The following is an 8,504-nucleotide window of genomic DNA, read 5'->3' on the forward strand; positions in this document are numbered from 1 at the left end:
CTAGTCAATTGGACTAGCCCTCTTATCCTCTTGAAGTTGCAGATGGTCTGGAGGGAACACAGAAGTGACCCGGGAGAGATACGAGGACTCAAACAGAGGTGTCACTGAAGAGAAGGTGCTTCTGTGTGGGAAGGTCACATATGCTTCCCAGGGAAGGTGATAGAGCTTAATCTTCAAGGTAAGGCTTATGAAGAGTTGACCAGATTGATGAGGGGAAGAAATCTCTCCAGGCAGAGGTGAGATGGAGCCTAGAGCACATAAGAAACCACAGATAGTTAGGGATTTATGGAGGAGTAGAAGGGGCAGGACCAGAGAGATAGGTGGTCAGGAGGAGGAGATCCTAAAGGCTTTGAATGAAATCAGAAAGGACAGAATGCTATAGGCAGTGAGAATCCAGTGTGAGGAAATGAGGAAGTGAGGAAGTAATCCATCCACTTGCTCTTGGAGAGATCCTGCTAGATTCTGGACCTCCGTGGGAGGGAAAGAAAATGAAGGCTAATCAGATGCAAACTCACGGAAATTTCCTAGTCACCTGAATGGGCAAAACTCTTGGTTATTTTTCTTTAAAATTTAGAGGGAAATTAATCACTTCTCAAAAATTTCTTTATTTCCAGGCAGCTGTTTTAGCAGGCAGGACTTGAAATGAGTTTAAATGTTGTCTTTCTCACTTATTATCTGTGTAGTAATGGACAGATTTCTTAAACTGCCTGCCTCAATTCCATCATCTGTATAATGACAATTTTCCTATCTTGAGGGGTTATTGTGAGACTAAGATAATGTATATAAAGGGCTCATGTTCAAAAGTTAACTTGATAAATGATATCTATATTATTCCAGAGTCAGTGCTCCAAGTTCATTTAAATATGACTTAATTTAGGGTGTTCAATCTATAAAAATTCAATCTATTTGTGGCAATCCAGGAACACGTTTACCCTTTAAAGGGAGATGTGCTAGAGTCTTCTCTGTAACTCTCTTATCTGTCCCTGAAGGTCAAATTCTTAAAATGTCGGGTGGGAATTGGAGAAGAGGGAAAATAGGCAGGAAACTGTTAAATCATTCAATTATACGTTTCATCTGAATCGTTTGAATCATATGACGACACCTAACCTTTCTCAGTTTTCCTTTGATTTTTCTCTTTATAGCTCTAGTCACCTCAGACAAACCAATTAAACTTCATAAACCCTTGAAGGATTATGTGTTCCCAGCTCAGCCTCACTTAGAATTTCAAATGAGACGCCATCTTCTCAGAGAATACTCAATTGTTCCTTTATCAACTCCTGTGATTTCTCAATGTCAGTCACTCAGGCAGCCTTTATTAGGTGATTTCTATTCTCAGTGGATAACATAAAAAGGAGAAAAAGGCATATCATTCAGATGCAGAATTAACAGTCTGGGCGCTTTGCAAAGCCTCCACAGGGCTTTGTATACCTTACAGTTTAAAACCACCTTAGTCTACAAGTCACTTTGCAGTTTTTAAGGCACTATAGTTTTTAGTCCTTGCAGGAACTCTGGTATGTATTACAATCAGCATTTTGCAGATGAGGAACTTTGCTCAGTGAAGGTTTATGACTTACTCAGAAGATACAGATTTTGCAAGAGGCAGAATTGGTGCTTCATCCCAGGTCTCTCTGACTTGAGGTTCAGCTCTGCTAAAACACAGTGGCCTGAAAACCTGAGCCTGAGAAACTTCAATGAAAAGGCAAATTATCCTAGGTTTATTTAAAGACCTTTTGCAACCAATGCAGCTACATCTCCTCTAGAGAAAATGTAAGTAGACTTACTGAGTTACCACAATAGGTAAGCACAGTTTGGAAATGTGTCTCTGTTTGCTTAACAACTGCAAAATGTTTTAAAGGCTTAAAAAAAAAGGTTTTCATTTAACACATGTTTATTGAGTGCCCTGCGGGCACCTGACACCATTGTACATATTGAGAATATGACAATGAACAGAATAGACAAAACTTTCACTCTTGCGGAGCTCACACGCTAGAGGGGGAGATGAACAGAAAACAAAAAAAAAGCAAATATAGAAGATGGTGATAAGTGCTGTTGAGAAAAATAAAGCAGGAAAAGGATTGTGGGGTGCTGGGAGGCCAAATTTGGATGATATAGGCCTCCATAAGAAAGAACTTTGGAGCTGATGTGGAGGGAAATCCAGCCTCCACCACTTAGCAGCCTTGAGTTTTGAGGAGTTATTTTAATTACCCCACGTGAGCCTGTGTGTCTTCATCCATTTTGCCTCACAAGGTTATTAGGAGACTCAGTAATGAAGGTAGTACTTTGTGCACAAAGTCTCTCAGTAAGCATTAGTATACTTCCCATCTCCCCATTAACACCGTTCAAAGATAAGCTGAGGCATATGTTGGGAGGAAAACTTTTCCCTTTTGCCCTTCTAGGTTCTTTGGCTGACCCTAACAAGTAAAATGACACAAGACAGATAAATAGGAGGAAAACAAACTTAATTTCATGTGTAAGTGATCTCATAAAAATGAGACTAAAGTCACCAAAGCACGCAGCTTTTAACCCTTTTAGACAAAGAAACAATAAATTTGTGAAGAGTTAACAAACAAGACAAAGAAGTTTGGGCTTGCTGCAGCAAATTAATGAAGAAGTAAGAAGATTTATTTATACAGTCTTCTCATCCCTGAGTTCTCTCTCCGGCAATAGGTTACCTCTACACTCAGGTGTAGGGAGGTTACCTTTCACATAGGAAATTTATTTCCTGCTCTCAGAGGACAGAAAATTTTCTTGCACTGGCTATTTCTTAAGTAGCTTTAACTCAAAATAATCAGTATGCCAAAGTGGCATATTTGGGGGCTGCCTATCCTAAACCAAATCACATATTGAAATTTTTAATAGTTTATTTGAGCAAAAATCAGTTCTATTTGGCAGCACCAAAATGAAAGTGGTTAGGAATACTCCACCCACTGGAGTCAGGGACCCACAGAAGTTGTGAAGTAATAAATAAGTGTTGTTTTGAGGTGATTTGTTTTGGGGTGATTTGTTATACAGCCACAGATAATCAATAAACCTCTCTTCCTTAATCATATTTTATTCACATTTTGGACATAAAAAAGCCAAACAAATGTTTCATCCTAATTTTGAATTTTTTAGAACAGATATCTGAAATGTTGATTTCAACTTTTTTACCTTTTTTCATCCTCCAAATAGAGATCTGTATGACTCAAAGAGATGTTGATGGATTCTCATGTGAAAGAGCTCTTAAGTTTAAGAAGCTTTCATATAAATAGGGCATATATTTTTTTAAATAAAAGTAACACTTGTGTTTAAAAATATAGAGAGTAGGGCAGCCTGGGTGGCTCAGTGGTTTAGTGCCACCTTGGCCCAGGGCGTGATCCTGGAGATAAGGGATCATTGATCCTGGAGATAAGGGATCAAGTGCCACATCCGGCTCCCTGCATGGAGTCTGCCTCTCCCTCTGCCTGTGTCTCTGCCTCTCTCTGTCTCTCTCTGTGTCTCTCATGAATAAATAAATAAAATCTTTAAAAAAATAGAGAGAGTATACAGAATTAAAGACAAAAGATAATTTTCCTAATCCCAGTATCACTTTCTAGAAACTATGACTATTTTTTAAAGATTTATTTATTTATTTATTTGAGGGAGAAGGAGAGAGCATAAGGAGGGACAGAAGGAAAGAATCTCAAGCAGACTCCCTACTGAGGACAAAGCCTAACTGGGGGCTCAATCTCACGATCCAGGGGATTATGACCTGAGCTGAAACCAAGATTCAGACATTCAACTACTGAGTCACCCAGGTGCCTCAGAAATAATGACTATTAATAAATTTTTATAAATATTTATTTATTCATTTTAGAGAGAGAAAGAGAATGAGAGCTGCAAGCAGGGAGAAGGGTAGAGGGAGAGAGAATATTCAAGCAGACTCCCCACTGAACATGGAGCCCAACATAAGGCTCAAATCCAGGACCCCAAGAACATAACCTGGGCCAAAATCAAGCGGGCCACTCACCCAACTGAGCCAGCCAGGCACCCCTAACACATTTTTAATCTTTCTAGGGAGTCAGTTTCTTACACATATACCACATAGGTCCTTTTCCATGTATACAAATGGAAATAAATTATTCATACTATTAGATGCCTTGTTAGCACAGTAGGAAGCACTTCAGTCTCATACTGTTAATTTTTTCCCCCTAATTCACCCTGGAGATCTTCCTTTATTAGCCCATGTATACCTACCTTCATGGTTATTTTGTAGTCAGTGGTGTGATTGTATCATAATTTAACTAGTTCCTTGCTTTTGGACCTTTAAATTGTTTTCCTTCTTTTTTAAAACTATTAAACATAGTGCTTTAATGACTTACACAAGACAGTTAAGTCTATAGAAAGATTCTTAGCAGTGAAATTGTGGTTTAAAGTATGTATATTTGAAGTTTTTATGAATATTAATAAATTCCTCTTTAAATTAATGCGACAATTTACAATTCCATTATCAGTATATGAAAGTGCCTAGGGGGTTTTGTGTGTGTGTGTGCGTGTGTGTGTGTGTGTGTGTGTTTTATCCACCCTCACCAACACTGGGTGTTAACAAACTTAAATTTTTGCCCATCCCATGAATGAAAATCACAAAAAAATGTTTCTAGAAATAACTCTAAGAGCTTTGGTTGGCTTCTGACCAGATGCTTTTATTTTCAATGTTTTTTTTCTGAGGACTATTAGTCAATACATATTTCAAGGGATTTTACCTTTAGATTTTTCTGATGATCCTGTGATTTTCTTGTCTGAGTCAACACATAGTCCATGGCACAGTGATACTTTTAACAACAACAACAAAAAAATGTTAAGAGCATGATTTTAACCCATTTTACTGTGAGTAAACTCCCTCTTAGAGTAAGTGTGAGATATCAAATAGTCAGTTTCAGTGGGTGATACTCATTGCAGTGAAACTCAGTATCAGGGGAAGACATTCCACATTCAGAAATAGACAACAAACACAGAGGAAAGTCACTAGTAGGCCATTAGATACAAAGCAAAAAATTCAGAAGATTAGTGATATTCCTCTAAGATATCATATTTTTTTTAATGTTTTTAAATGGATCAGGTTTTCATCGTATATTCCTTATCTTTTCCTCAGGAAAAAGACCCAGATTTCTGAAAGCAAAAACATTTCTTAGATTTGTTTAATTTGAAATCTCTCCCACTTAAAATATAGGTATATGATAGGGTTGGATGAAACAGAAGTTAACAAGAAAAAATATGAAAAATCAAGGAAAAGAAAAGGAAGATAGCTAACATCTTAGGGAGCACCTATTATTTGACAAATGCTTTATGTCATTATCTCTGAATATTCACAAGATCCCCACGAGATGAATCTTGTTATCCCTACATTCATTTGCTGGGGCTGCCATAGCAAGGTACCACAGACCAGGTGACTTAAGCAACAGAAGTGTATTGTCTCAGAATCGCACAAGAATGGAAGAAGTCTGAGATCAAGATGTTGGCAGAGTTGGTTTCTCCTGAAGTCTCTCTTCTTGGCTTATAGGTGGTTGTTTTTCCCTATCTCTTCACATGGACTTCCTTCAAGGTGTTTAGATGTGAGGCAGCATGAATGTTATAAATATGCACTACAGGGACTTAACCTACACACTTTAGCAGTGGTCAACAGACCATAGACCACACATTGCTTTTATAGTCACTCTAAAAAGTAAAGAAGAGTGCCAGATGTGCTCTTGGTAGGTGACACTAAGCACATTGCCAAAAATCAGAGCATGAATGTATGGGCTGCACTCTGAAGGCAGAATGTGATGTGGGGTCAGTATGCCTGTATATTGTATTTATATATTTATATTCCCAAGTTTCTTTTCTTTTTTTTTTTCAGGTCTTCCAGTTTATTGAAAATTAGTGGGCAGCCCGGGTGGCTCAGTGGTTTAGTGCTGCCTTCGGCCCAGGGCATGATCCTGGAGACCCGGGATCAAGTCCCACGTCAGGCTCCTTGCATGGAGCCTTCTTCTCCCTCTGCCTGTGTCTCTGCCTCTCTCTCTCTCTCTGTCTCTCATAAATAAATAAATAAAATCTTAAAAAAAAAAAAGAAAATTAGCCTTAAAAACTGAGGGTCAAAATTATGGTAGTATTTCTATTTCACTCAAAGTCCACAGTTAGTGTCTAGGCGGAAGTTACTAAGTACATCCCCTTAGAACTAAATGATGTCTGAAGCTAGTGGCAGAAATAAAAGTCTCCTCATTCAAATAAATTTTAATGATTTGGGGAGTTAGAAAAGGAAAAGGTAACCCCCACACCCATAGCATTTAACCTAAAGTTGATCTGGTAGGGCAGAGTAAGAAGGGATCCTGGGATATAATCTTTTACCTCTAGCACCAACCGATGTAGGCATTTGTTGTTGATACAAAACTCTGGAGTTATCTAATTTTAGCATCTCTTAAACCATCTTTCCAAATTGTTAACTGTATTTCTATCCATGTTGGAAACGTACCGAATATGAACCTAATCAAAGGAGCAAAACACTATATTGAGATGTAGAAAAATATTCCAGGGGCACAGTGGTTGTTCATTTCATTTGCTGTTTCACTGTGTTGGTGACCTCAGTAATGGCATGATGATATTTTTCTGAAGCTGACTTGAATTCCACCAGATGTATCTCATAACTTTTAATGGCTGCTTGAAGCTGTGTTTTCTCCACTGCTCCCAGGATGGCACAGAATATCATATCTATGCCAAGACGAAGAACAGCAACTCCTATACTACCAAGGAGAGAAGCACCAATTTGAGCTAACACAGTGGTCAACTTGTTAATTATGCCAGTTGTGACAGTTGAGCCTACAAGTTTAACAGCGACTGCACTGGCTGCAGAAGTAGCTTCTCCCAGGATGACTGAAATGACCTTTTGTATTATTGCAATTTTCTCTGTTTCCCTTCCTTTAATATCTTGAAGTTTTCTGTAAAGTGTTGGCTCTAGTTTATCTTTTAGGGCTTCATCAACCTTTTGCAATTCCTTTTGGATTTTCATCATGGCTTGGATGATGATGTCAGAGTTTTCTTTGATGGTCCCATCTCTTTTCATCTCAACAGAGGCCAGTTTGTACCCCCAAGTGCATGTTTAAAACCCCAATCAGCTTATTGGTGGCATGGAAGCTATCAGATAGGCAATCAAGAAGCTGCTGGTGGGGATCCCTGGGTGGCTCAGCAGTTTAGCGCCTGCCTTTGGCCCAGGGTGCTATCCTGGAGTCCTTGGATTGAGTCCCGTGTCAGGCTCGCAGTATGGAGCCTGCTTCTCCCTCTGCCTGTGTCTCTGCCTCTGTCTCTTTCTATGTCTATCATGAATAAATAAATAAAATCTTTAAAAAAAAAAAAAGCTGCTGATGAAGACAGTTTACTTCTTGGCTTCTCCATGGGTTCTCTGGATAGAGGAAGTCACTCTGAGCCATATTTCAGATATAATATATTTGGGTTGTAAACTACACAGATCTGAACTTTGATTTCTTTTTTTTCTCCTAGAAATTTTCCATTCAACTTTTTCTCTTTTTTTGATCCTAGTTCTCAGATATTATCATGAAGTGAAAACTCCAGTTTCTGACTTTGAGTTTGGAAGACCATCAACTACATTCCAATTCGATATTTAGGTGAGAGGAGTCTTTCTTAGCCTGAGAAAGTGTGAAATATCTATTCTCAAGTTTCTATACTTATCCAACCTAACACTCCAGATACATATATTCTTCCTATAATTATATATAGGAAGACAGGTGTAACACCATGAAAAGTACAATCTTAAAGGGGCAGAAATTTATTTATTAATTAGCAAGCATTTATTCAACAGGCAGGATAGGCACTAGGAATAAAAATATCAGCATGACACAGCCTTTGCTCTGGAATTAGCCACAGTCTGATGAGGGAAGGTACTATGATGTGAGATGGAGAATTCATAAGTTACAGACAAGGTCTCAGTGAAAGGCTTGGGGAGATCACCACCGAGAGAGGACTTTCAAGGAGTAGGACTTTCAAGGAGGACTTTCCAGAAGATAGTATCTGGAAGGCAGTTATTGAATTGGTTCTTTCATTCTGGTTATATTTCAAAACTACAGGAAGAGATTGGATTCACCTCTTTTCATGGAAATGTTTAGAATACTTCTCTTCGTGTTTTTATGTAATTTGGACAGTGAATCATGGATTGTCATGATTCTTTGAAGTTTTTTGAAGGCTGAAAACAGACCTAACCCAAGCACCTTGGCGAATCTAACACATAATTGTCACTCAGAAAGCATTTTTCCAACCAGATGAAACTATATACATACAAGTTAAAGCTCTTCTCAGTATTAGACTTCAGTTTACTTCACTATAAAATAAAAGATATAGACTAGACCTGGTAATTTCTGAGGTCCCTGCTAGTGTCAACAGTCTATGACTTCACTTTGCATACTTTCTTAGAATATTCAGTATCTTGGTTCAGTTAAAGTCAAATATTTGCAAATTAATTTATTATAAACCTGTGGATCCCAGCTGCTGAGAATTTGGTA

At 38.3% G+C, this 8,504-nt stretch overlaps 1 pseudogene; it reads right to left on the reverse strand.

The window, feature by feature from the left end:
* Positions 1–6,459: 6,459 nt before the first annotated feature.
* LOC112641959 (single-pass membrane and coiled-coil domain-containing protein 3-like) lies at positions 6,460–7,418 on the reverse strand (annotated as a pseudogene).
* Positions 7,419–8,504: the final 1,086 nt, after the last annotated feature.

This window comes from Canis lupus, chromosome 21 (assembly GCF_003254725.2).
Source record: "Canis lupus dingo isolate Sandy chromosome 21, ASM325472v2, whole genome shotgun sequence".
NCBI lineage: Eukaryota > Metazoa > Chordata > Mammalia > Carnivora > Canidae > Canis > Canis lupus.